This window comes from Mesoplodon densirostris, chromosome 15, assembly GCF_025265405.1.
Source record: "Mesoplodon densirostris isolate mMesDen1 chromosome 15, mMesDen1 primary haplotype, whole genome shotgun sequence".
In the NCBI taxonomy this organism is placed as follows: Eukaryota; Metazoa; Chordata; class Mammalia; order Artiodactyla; family Ziphiidae; genus Mesoplodon; species Mesoplodon densirostris.
The window spans coordinates 58,783,761-58,797,129 of record NC_082675.1 but is presented as its reverse complement, the minus strand read 5'-3'; positions in this window follow the sequence as shown (position 1 = coordinate 58,797,129).

Sequence of the window (13,369 nt, the reverse complement as noted above, 5' to 3'; positions counted from 1 at the left end):
TACCGCACTAAATCAAGGGGATAATATTGTACCAAAATAACTATCATCCTTGCTCTTTTGGGGCTTACAGTCTAATCAGGAAGAAAGATAGTGATAAAATATTTAGACTTATAATGTTTAAATTGTGACCATAATCAATGCTATAATGGAGAATTTTGGTGTGTAAATATTGTCCATAATAGGAGCATTTGAACTAGTTGAGGAGCTCAGGAGCTTCCCTGAAGACATGAAGATTGGGTTGGGATATGAAGGAGGAACATTATTTATTTAGGCCAAGAGGATAGGGATGATGTTAATGTATTTCAATCAGCAAGAACAGCATGAGCATCAGCCCTCTGGTAAGTGGATGCATCATGAGTAGAGGTGACCAGCATGATTGGGAGGAAAAAAAAGAGGTCTGTGAAATGATGACAGATGAAGGGAGACTTAGAAAAAAGAAACATGCAGATCTATTTAGGTGAGAGTTATGAGTTTGATCTTTATTTTGAGAAAAATGGGAGGCTATTAAATGGAGTTAAACAGTTAGATGAGGTAACAATTATTTGGTCTTTAAAATGTTAATTTTGGAGGGAAGAGGTAAGATGGTGGAGTAGAAAAACTCTGAGCTCACAACCCCTCATGGAAACACCAAAATTACAACAATTTACAGAACACCTATCAAAGAAAAAGACAAGAACCTACCACAAAAGATCTTCTACAACTAAAGATATAAAGAAGGAACAACACCAAGACAGCTAGGAGGGTTAAAGTCATGGTAGAGTCAAGACCAATAACTCAGGTGGGTGACCCACAAACAGGAGAATAATTACAATGACAGAGGTTCTCCCCATGGACTGAAGGCACTGAGTCCTATATTGGGCACCCCAGCTTGGGGGTCCTGTACCAGGAAGACAAAACTTAACAAGAAAAAAGAGCATGAGAGAGAGGGCCCAAATCAATAAAATCAGAAATAAAAAAGGAGAATTTACAACTGAAACTAGAGAAATACAAAGGACCATAAGAGATTATTGCAAACAAGTGTATGATAATAAAATTGACAATTTCTAAGAAACATGCAATCTCCCAAAACTGAACCATAAAGAAATAGAAAGCATGAACAAACCAATTACCAGTAATGAAACTGAATCAGTAATTGTAAAACTTCCAACAAACCAAAGTCCAGGACCAGATGCCTGAATTCTGCCAGACATTTAGAGAAGTGTTAACACCTATCTTTCTTCAAACTATTCCAAAAAATTATAGAGGAAGGAATGCTTCCAAATTTATTCTGAGACCAGCATCACCCTGATACCAAAACCACACAAAGACATCACATGAAAAAAGAAAATTACAGGTCAATATCACTGATGAGCATAGATGCAAAAATCCTCAACAAAATATTGGAAAGCCAAATTCAACAATAATTAAAAGGATCAGACTCAAAGACATAGAAAACAAACTTATGGTAACCAAACCAGGAGTGAGGGCAGGAGGGATAAATTAGAAGTTTGGCATTAGCAGATACAAACTACTATATATAAAAGAGATAAACAACAAAGTCCTACTGTATAGTACAGGAAACTATATTCAATACTTTGTAACACAATATTATGGAAAAAAATCTGAATCACTTTGCTGTACACCAGAAACTAGCACAACACTGGAAATCAAACACACTTCAAAAAAAAATACACTATGATCAAGTGGGATTTATTCCAGGAATGCAAGGATTTTTCTATATCCACAAATCAATCAGTGTGATACATCACATTACCAGGTTTAAGAATAAAAAAACATGGGGCTTCCCTGGTGGCACAGTGGCTGAGAATCCGCCTGCCTATGCAGGGGACGTGGGCTCGTGCCCCAGTCTGGGTGCCCCGGTCTGGGAGGGTCCCACATGCTGCGGAGTGGCTGGGCCTGTGAGCCATGGCCACTGAGCCTGCACGTCTGGAGCCTGTGCTCCGCAGCAGGAGAGGCCACAACAGTGAGAGGCCCACGTAACGCAAAAAAAAAAAAAAAAAAAAAAAAACTCTCCAGAAAGTTGGTATAGAGGGAACGTACCTCACCATAATAAAGGCCATATGTGCCAAACCCACTACTAGCATCATACTGCACAATGAAAAGTTGAAAACATTTCCTCTTAGATCAGGAGCAAAACAAGGATTCCCACACTTTCTACTTTTATTCAAAGTACTATTAGCAGTCCTAGCCACAGCAATCAAAGAAGGAAAATGGATCCAAATTGTAAAAAAATAAGTAAAACTGTCATTGTTTTCACACAACATGATACTATATATATAGAAAATCCTAAAGATGCGACCAAAACTGCTAGAAATCATCGATGAATTCAGTAAAGTTACATGATACAAAAATAACATGCAGAAATCTGTTTCTGTACACTAACACTAAACTATCAGAAAGAAAAATTAAAGAAACAATCCAGTTGCAATGACATCAAAAAGGATAAAATACCTATGAGTAAACCTACCTAAGGAGGTAAAAGACCTGTATTCAGAAAACTATAAGATACTGATGAAAGAAATTGAAAATGAAACAAAGAGATGGAAAGATATACTGTGTTCATAATTTGAAGAATTACCATTGTTAAAATGACCAGAATACCCAAGGCAATCTACAGATTCAATGCAATCCCCATCAAAATACCAATGACATTTTTCACAGAATGATATAGAAGAACAGATTTGTAGGTATCATGCTCTGTAACTTCAGACTGTACTACAAAGCTACAGTCATCAAAACTGTATGGTACTGGCACAAACGAATCAATGGACAAAGGATTAATCTCCAAAATATATAAACAGCTCATACAGCTCAATATTAAGAAAACAAACAACCCAATCCAAAAATGGACCAAAGACCTAAATAGACATTTTTTCCAAATTAGACATACAGATGGCCAAGAAGCACATGAAAAGCTGCTCAACATCACTAATTATTAGAGAAATGCAAATCAAAACTACAATGAGGTATCACCTCACACCAGTTAGAATGGGCATCATCAGAAAATCTACAAACAACAAATGCTGGAGATGGTATGGAAGAAAGTGAACCTTCTTGCACTATTGGTGGGAATGTAAATTGATACAGCCACTATGGAGAACAGTATGGAGGTTCCTTAAAAGACTAAAAATAGAATTATCATATAATCCAGCAATCCCACTACTGGGCATGTACCCAGAGTAAACCATAATTCAAAAAGACACATACACCCCAATGTTCATTGCAGTACTATTTACAATAGCCAGGTCATGGAAGCAACCTAAGTGCCCATTGACAGATGAATGGATAAAGAAGATGTGGTACATATATACAATGGAATATTACTCAGCCATAAAAAGGAACAAAATTAGGTCATTTGCTGAGACGTGGATGGATCTAGAGACTGTCATACAGAGTAAAGTAAGTCATAATGAGAAAAACAAATATCATATATAAACACATATATGTGGAACCTAGAAAAATGGTATAGATGAACCGGTTTGCAGGGCAGAAATTGAGACACAGATGTACAGAACAAATGTATGGACACCAAGGGGGGAAAGCCACAGGGAAGTTGGGGTGGTGGTGTGATGAATTGGGTGATTGGGATTGACATGTATACACTAATGTGTATAAAATTGATGACTAATAAGAACCTGCTTTATAAAAAAAATTAAATAAAATTCAAAAATTAAAAAAAAAAATAAAGAAGACATATGAATGTCCAATAAGCACATTAAAAAAAAGTCTGCCTTAGATTATATATAGATTAGCCTTAGATTACTGGTTAAGATATGCAGGAATATTGGTAACTGAATTTGTGATTATGAAAACATTATATATTCTTCTGGGCTTTAATTTCTCCATTTTAGAAATAGGAATAGTAAACCCTACCAACCTCTCTATTGTGAGGATCAAATGGGGTTAAAAATTAATAAAGGTCTTTCATTAGGGAGAATTTGGCATGTGTTCCTTAAATTCATGTAAATTGTTAGGAATATTATGTGAATGTTGGAATAAGATGCCAACTTCAGGTGGAGAAGAAATGGACAGGAATGCAGAGAAGAGATTATTACTATAAAAGAAAGGTGCAATCAGGATAGAGATTTTGAAAAGCCTGGTTTGGAGATTCTAATTCTTATGAATAATAATCTCTAATAATCAAGTTTGGTGGGAGGGGGAAACAAAGTGAGAAATGGTAATAAAGTGTTTAGAGAGATCAAGAGCAGGACAGGAAGTAAAAAAGAGAAGCACAGAGCTGCAAGAAAAATATTCATTTTTTACACAAAGCTCTGGATCTAATAAAAATGTACCTAACACTATAGCCTGAAGTATATGTTAGGTGTACAAAATGATCAGGGAGAATAATTAGAAATCTTAAGAAGTAAGTAAGTCAGGATCTGCCTGTGTTTTGATGTAGTCATTGTGGAATGAAGATGTTAAACTTTTTATAAAGCAAGAGTTTTTCTTTAATCATTTTTTGTGTTCTGTATTATTTTTGAGCCTGGTGAAACTATGGAGTCTCAAGAAAAATGTACACAAAAAATGTCCTACTTATCCATGTATATGAACTCACACTTAACATGTACACTTACATCTATATGTACCCATTCAACTACATCTACAGCTTTACCTACAGTTACAGAGACTTATACATATACATATACAATTTCATGGAGTTCATCAACACCCTGAATTTGGTCTATAGACTGCTAGACACAAAAATTTCTACTCTTCTTTAGAGATTAGCTAGAATCTTTGTTTTTATGATTTGGTGGTAATTTAAGTAAGTAACAGAGAAGGAAAAATTTTAAGAGAATGAGCATGTTAATACTATGGCACAACATAGCATAACAGAAGAACATTTTAACTACAACTCTCTAAGTTAGTTCTAAGATAAGTGGACAAGCTTTCAACAGTTCATTTTATTTATAATAGAGTACATCTCATCTCCTGTGATAGTTGGTAAGTTATGTAACAAAGTTGGTTAAAGCAGGATAGTTTAAAAAACTCATACACAGCTAAACAAATATTTTAATTTATATGTATATATTCAAATTTATCTATCAATATTTTTCTACCCATTTTATAATTTTGACAATTTGTACCCTGTTTATATAAAGAAAAAAATATTTTTGAATACTTAAATTGTTTGCACTTTGAACTGAGAATATGTCAGCTTTAAAATCAGAAGGCCTGAGCAGTATTCCTGGACTAGACACTCAGAAGCTAAATGATCTCAGTGAAGTTACTTAAATTATATGCCTTACTTCTTGAAACTTCGTGGACTGTTATTAGATTTGAGTGAAGTATGCAACCAAAGTATTTAATAAAGGCTTTTACCTGGATACTCCTGAACCCACAGTTGGAGGCATTAGTCTCTGACTAGCGGGACCACAAAGAATTAGTTCAGATTCAGGACGGTTTTTTGTCAAAGATTGGGTGGGAAAAATTCTGAATGGGGGTCAGCAAGTGGCTTATGAGTCCTGACAACAGCATTCTGATTCACCCTGAAAAAATAATTAAAACATTTTAGTTTAATGTCCCTATTTATAAAAGGACAGGACCAAAAATAAAATACCAGCCCAAACATGTTATTATTCCTACTCCTCTTCTCTGAATTTTCTGCAAATTTCTTTATATATTTATATTATAACTCAACATATAATTCATATTAAGCTTTGAAAATATTTGAAAATAGCTCTTCAGGAACCCTAGATTAGGAATCACTATATAAAATAATCCCGAAGCTCTCTCTCAGCTCTCAAAAAATTTATGATTTTAATATATTCTATCAATATACCTATGTGGTTAATAAACAACACAATTTGCTAGGAACAAAAACATTTTTCTTTGCCTTTTATTATCTGCAAAATATATATATACATATATAAAGATTTTAGGGTAGTCACAGCTAGTGGTATACATGAGACTAGCACATAAAATAAACTTTTACTACCTTTCAAATAGTCATTTTCCCCTTTGTTTCTTTTACCAGCACATAAGCTTTCCATCTTCTCAGGAAATAGAACACACATACAAGCAATTTTTGTGTGAATACACTGGGATTTTATCTGTGTCATTAAATTCACATGTCAGACTGCTCATGTTGTGAAATCAAGTGAAGAAGACCAAATGGAGCATTTTAAAAAGTTAAGTTTATTTGGCCAATAAAGAAATAATTTCTTATAATACAGAACAGAGAAGGACAAAAAGACTGGAGTACCAAAAATCTAATCTCTTTATCCACCTGCAGTTAAGCCTCAGAAAAAGATGGAGTATATATCAGGAAAGTATGACTTTCAGAAGTCAGAACTGAAAGAAAATTTAAACATATTCACTTAAATTAAAAGTTGAATAGACTAAATTCCAGAAGTTGAGTGGCTTGACCTGTCATTAACTAGGTGGTACAAGAGTCTAAGCTCAAGCCAGGTATTCATTTCTCTTGGTAGTTACAGAGAGATATTTTAATAGAGATATTGAGAATATGGGAAATACCCACCCACTTGGAGTGATCTGTTTCAAGAGAGATTTGAAAAAATTTAGTAGCCAATGTCATTTAAAAAATTATTTAAAAATTCAATGTCCAACTTAATTCAGCAAACACACATAGAGTTACTTATTGCAGTCACTTATATGTATAAGGCACTTCAAAGAGTAGAGAAATAAGATACTCTCCTTACAGACAATTATTAAGAGGTAGAAATAATTGTAATTTAAAAAAAATACAAGAACAAAAAGTACAATCAGATTTCAAAAGGAAGAGATTTTATCTGAATTAGGTGAACATAAGAAGATCTCCATGGAAAATAAGGAATAGAATGACAATAACAATGATAAGGAACAGTTATTAAATGCTCACATGGCAAGCACTAAGTGTTTTACAAGTGCTACCTTATTAATCTTTATATCAGTTCTTTGAGGTAGGTAAATATTATTCACATGTAGATGTAAGAATATTTCTTGTCCAAGATCATACTGTTTTCAATGAGCAGAACTAGAGCTCAAACTTGGTTCCATTTGACTCAGACCCAATGTATTTAAACTCTAGGTTATACTGCAAATGAGATGTGCTTTGAACTCTGGATAGTTTGGTGATAAGAACTTTTTTTTCATCCTAGGAAAACCATATACAAAGACTTGGCATCCTGAAAGCATAATTCCAGCAAAAAGTCTAGTTTTATTTAGATGGCAGCTCAGGGTATATATAGAAGTGTATGGTGAGAAGCTTGGAAAAATAAGTTGAAGTGAACTTTGGAGATCAGTCTTAAAGGTATATATTTTACTTTTTAACAAATGAGATTCCAAAGAAAGGGAAAGCATCTTTGAGGGGAGTTATGGTGCATCTCTGTATTAATTACCTATTACTGTATAACAAATTTCTTCCAAACTCAGCACCTCAGAGTAACAAAAAAATTTATTTCCCATTTTCTTTTTGTCAGGAATCCAAGATTACTTACAGAGGTGATTTGTACTCAAGGTCGCTCATTAGTTGCCATGCTAGACTAGACTAGACTATAGCTAGTGCTGTATTCTCATCGGAAGGCTTGACTGAAGAACAATACACTTCCAATCTCAATCAAGTGACTTCCGGTAGGCCTCTGTTCTTTGCAGTGTGTTGTACTGAGGGTCTTAGTTCCTCACTGGATGCTGACTAGCGGCATTCTCTGTGCCTCATCACTTAGGCCTCTCCATAGAGCAGCTTTCAACATAGTACCTGGTTTCCCTCTGAACAAGTGATCAGAGACAGAAAGAGAGAGAAGACTCGGTCATTCTACTACCTATTTTCAGAGAGTACAAACCATAAATTATGTCATATTCTGTTCTTGAAGGTAAGAATATCAAATAGTATGTAGATATGTTTTTAAAGCCACCATAACCTCCCTACATTCAAATTAGATTAATAACTATCCAAGACTGTTGATTATCAATTATCTTAACTAGCTCTCTGAATATTCACTTTCTTGTCTCTGAGAATCAAGACATTCTTGTACCTAAATTTTAGGCCATGTTTTCCTTGTTCAGAGGCTTGTAGAAAAAACATCCTAGATGTACTTTATAAGTACTTCCTGTCCTTAAAAAAATACTTATGTCACATCTTAGGCTTCTTGTCCTAGAATAAAAACATCCCAGGAGAAGTGAGAATTATAGAATTTTGGCCCTGGAAAAGTTCAGGGACTTTCTGCTCTCAATAAAACTGCTTAAACCACAACAGCAAGATCTATTTATACACTAGAGATATTCTAATCCAGATGTGTCATTCCATGACTGAAGATACTAAAGTCCAAAATGTAATATGATATATATAAACAGCCAGCAGTACTGGTAGTCAACTTGATAGTAGAATCTGGATCTGTTTCTATTTCCATTTCATCATCTTGCCATTTCATGTGCTTTTAAATCATTGATTTCCCATCTCATCTTTATCAACTCTAGTCTGGAAACAGTGCAATTTCCAATGGAATTGATAGCATACCAACACTGATTGGGAGCATACATCTGTAGTCAGGATCTCAACATGAATAGAATAATTTATGAACCTTTGCTCAATCAAAGATAGGAAGGTGGGGGAGGGGTAGATTGGGAGCCAAAAATTATTAGCACATTGGGGGGCCTTGGTCATTTTCTCCCTCAGAATGAAATCTGAGAACTATTCAGAAAGCTTCTGAGGAATAAATGTTAGGAAACCAAAATTTATTGGTCCGCATTTCAGAATACAGTCAAAAAAAAAAAAAAAAAAAAGCAGTAGCTTAGAGGTTTCTGAAGAGGTGAGATCACTCAGGCCAGGTACTTGTCCCAAATGGGGCAAAAATACAAGAGTTATTGAGATTTAGCATGGAGAGGTTTTTGTTTTGTTTTGTTTTAATAGAAAAAATCTCCTTCCTCTTTTCTTGACCCTATCCTTCCCAAACTCCACATAAGAACCAAGCCTTCACACCTCTCCACATGCATATACACCTTTCCCATTTTGTCATTGGCAAGCGTCTTGTTTTTTTTTTTAGATTCTTATTTAACTTTATTTCTTTTATTTTTTATTTTATTTATTTTTTAACATCTTTATAGAAGTATAATTGCTTTACAATGGTGTGTTAGTTTCTTCTGTATCACACAGTGAATCAGCTATATGTATACATATATCCCCGTATCCCCTCCCTCTTGAGTCTCCCTTCCACTCTCCCTATCCCGCCCCTCTAGGTGGTCACAAAGCACTGAGCTGATCTCCCTGTGCTATGCGGCTGCTTCCCACTAGCTATTTTACATTTAGTAGTGTATATATATCCATGTGTCATTGGCAAGCTTCTTAATGATAATTCTTTAGATGTAGAATTTAAGGACTCCGGGGAGGAACCTTATTTTGTTTTTTTGTTTACTGCTGGATTCTTAGTGCTTAAGAAAGTGCCCTGCTCACAACAGTGAATGTTAAGTGGTGGAAAGCATGGAGGAAGCCTGCAGGTGAGCAGGATAATCACTGATTACTAACTTTTTTGCAATTGTCTCCCCTTATTGATTTTTACAGTAGTTATTCTTCCCAAATAATTCTGATTGACAGATGTAATTTGTCTTAAAATCAAAGATAAATAGTTTTATAGACAATAGTTATTTGATTGATATCATTGACACTTCAAGGTATTTAGAGGTAACTTGTCTCAGGGTCAAGAATTACTGATTGAAATAAATTTGTGGAGGAATAAGCTAGTATTTGAAGGTATCCTAAAGACTTCTTTGCTCATCTCTACAATTTTGTAAAGAAAGGGACTGAATGGAAGTACACAAAATCTAAGTAATTTGTCCAACATTTCTTAGGTAGTTAATTAAATAGTAAAGACCCAAACCCAGATTTTTTTGAAACTTAGTTCATTGTATTTGCCATTTAGCTTATTATGGCCTCTGACATGTCTGTTTCTTTGTGAAGCTTGTGTGAAGTGAAGGAAGATTTAAAGGATGATATGTTTGTAAACAAGAGAGATGAAAACATAAATAGTCAATAATTGGTGAGTAGTTACATAAATGCTGATACTCAGAGAAGAAACATATCAAGCTTAAGAAATTTTTCTATCTGGAGGTAAATAAAAACTGCAACTTCAGTAGATCACCTATTGTTTCAAGAGTATAATTATGAGACTTCATTACTTATAAATAAGTAGGCCCTGGACATGTCCTGAAGTGGAGGAGGATATGTAAAGAGGAAATGGAGGTTGTCCTCTTTGTGAGAATTATTATTTGTAATGTGTGTGTGTCCATATGCATAAATATACTATAAATATAGTGAATTAGATCCAATAGTTTCCCACCATGAAGACTGGAAAAAGGTGAGAAATTAAAGGGCTTATCTTCTCCTGACACCAGCAAAGATCACACAGCAGACCAGATCTGGAGCCTCCCTGTCCCTGGCCTGAACTGGTCTTCTGGGAAACATACACTGGCCCCTCTCCAACTAACCACTGACTACCCCACCTCTGAAAATAAATAGCTCAGACTTTGGGAAATACGATGCTTCAGGTTACTGTGTCCTTTTGTGGGGTGGCAGGGTCAGGGAGAGCACATTTCAAGACAGTGCAGCAAATAAAGGCAATGGTGAACCAAGGAAGATTTTAATATTTGATATCTTGCCTTAGATTCTGGGAATTTCCTATTCAGTATTTAGGTTATATCCCACCCTACACTATCCCCAGAACATTAATCACCTCTAGTTATTCTTCATCCTTCAGTAAAGTATGTTATACATCTAAAGTTTCCAGGCAATTTTATAGATGGGGACCATCGAGGAGTGTGCCCTTCTCTGTATTACCCCTTTGGTGAGGTCAGTAGAGTACTGGCCAAATTAGATTGGGGAGAACTGACTTGAATTAATGGTTGAGCTTCTGGAAAGGGAATGTTGGTACTAGAAGGGCAGCAAATTTTCAAAAAGGAGCACCTGCAGAACAAATGGACTCAGGGATAACTGTCTGGCAAATTCTCCTTTGCATAAATTCTGCTAGCAGAAGACATTTGAAAGAGGTGAGGCTAATACTCAGGGCCATATAAAATTCTAAATTTTTTACAATTGTTAGTGGTAAAAAACAGGTCATGTAAAACTCTATACATAGTATAATCACACTTCATATAAAGAGTTATCTATATCTCTATATATCTATCAAAATATATATATATATGTTTCATATAATTATACATATATATGTGATTATAACTATACATGACAAATACATACAACCATTTTATACACATACATATTTCACAGTATACAGATAAAAGACTAAAACTTAATACTTTAAAAATTTAATAGTGGGTTATACCCAGGATTTAACATTTTGAATTATTTTAACATCAGCCTTTTCTAAATTTTCCAAAATTTGCATCTATTTCTTTTGTGTTTAGAAGTCCCTATTTGAATAGCCATCTAATAGTGGTGTCTTCAGGGAAACATGAGAAATAGCAGAAGGCCTCCTCCATTATCACTTCTCACTTGACTGCTTTAAAACCAGCCTGAGCTCCCTGTTGAAATGAATTGCCAATATGGCACACTAATTAAATCTGGCTTCACAATGGAGCATTGTAAGCTTTATTTGATTAATTATTTTTAGCTTATTTCAGGAGAAACCAAATGACACTTAAATAAATATCTATTGTTATGCTTCAATTCAGTTTCTACTCCACTGAAGTCTCTGATCACCTGACAGACCAGTCTACCTTAGAACCTGTGATGCTGCAGCTCACTCTGTAATGCTGATCACCTGACAGATCAGGTATCCAGTTCTTCAAGATGCAATGACTGAAGGGTTCCTGATTATGACTCCTGCTATTGTTCCTTCTTATTAATTATTGCTGTCCTTTGGCACTTTCTCAGATATCACCTTACTTTCTCTGTATTCACACTGCTTTCTTGTGCTGCCTGCTTTGTAACTAGTTCAGATGTGGACTAGCTCATAAACACTGGCAAGGTCATGAACTCCTACTTGGCAGAAGCTGTTTCATGTCTCTAGTCTTTCTTGAAATGCCACACCCTCTAGGTAGCCTCTTATTTCTCCAGCTACTTGATGTGAGCCTCTGGATAACAATTTGTGTTATAAATCTCTGTGTTGCCCTTTGAGACAGCAAGTACTTGTGTGATGGAATGGAAAGTTGGGAAGTAAGTGCCTTGAGGCTTTACCACCTGCTTCACCACATACTAACTTTGGTTAAGTGACTTTTGAGAAGCCACTTTGCCTAGATAGCCTTGATTTTATTGCCCTGTATACTTCCAAAATTTGTTCCAGGAGTCAACAAAATAATGTACACAAAACCAATTTGTAAATTACAGAGTACTCAAAAGTATATGAAAGGTTTTCCCTGGTGGTGCAGTGGTTGAGTGTCCACCTGCCGGCGCAGGGGACACAGGTTCGTGCCCTGGTCTGGGAGGATCCCACATGCCACGGAGCAGCTTGGCGCGTGAGCCATGGCTGCTGAGCCTGTGCGTCCGAAGCCTGTGCTCCACAACGGGAGAGGCCACAACAGTGAGAGGCCTGTGCAAAAAAAAAAAAAAAAAAAAAATGTATATGAAAAATATTTATGCAATCTTCCATACTTCAGGTGTGAACAGTGGTTGATTATTCTTGTGGTCTCCACCACACCCAAAACAAGGCTTGGTACCGTCTGAGTACTCCACAAGTATTGCTACCTAAGTTAAGAAATAAATAATTGATCCATGAGAAACTCATGCAACATAACCAAGTAGAAAAGTTTAAGAACAATCCCACGCTTGGATTCCTTTTTTTTTTTTTGATAAAATTTTCCAACTTTCTTAAAAATTAATGCTTTGATGTGTCTCCTGTGCCTCATACCTATTTCTTCTTATTTCTGGTTTATAGGCAGTTGCTTTATTCATGGACAGATTGTTCCTGTCTCAGATGCCTTCTACGTACAATCATCTCTCATGCTGAGCCATATTTCTTACTGATAGCTTTTAAAAAGCAAGCTAGCCCTTCATCCCAGCACAGACACTGCAGTTTTCTTTTTGGATCTTGTTCATCTGTTTACAAGGCAACAAAACACACATAAACATCCTTGACACAGCTCAGTGGTGGGAAAATATGTTAGTAATAATCTTGGTTTTCAGGCAAGTAGTGAATAGTATATCTGTATCCCTTGAAGATATGATTTAGAAATGATTACAGCATGCAGCTGCCATATGACCTACTTCATATAAATGATGCTGACAGAAACTAAGATAAAAAAGTATTTTGTGGCCCTAATGATGTTAACAGCTAAGATGACGATTAGAGTGATGATACTAATAAAAATATGTCAGAATAGACTTGTGCATTCCTATATCTTATTTATCATATATATACTTTAAGGTTAGTAGGACACTGATTATTACCTCAAGTAATAAGTGAGGAAATTGAGGTACTAA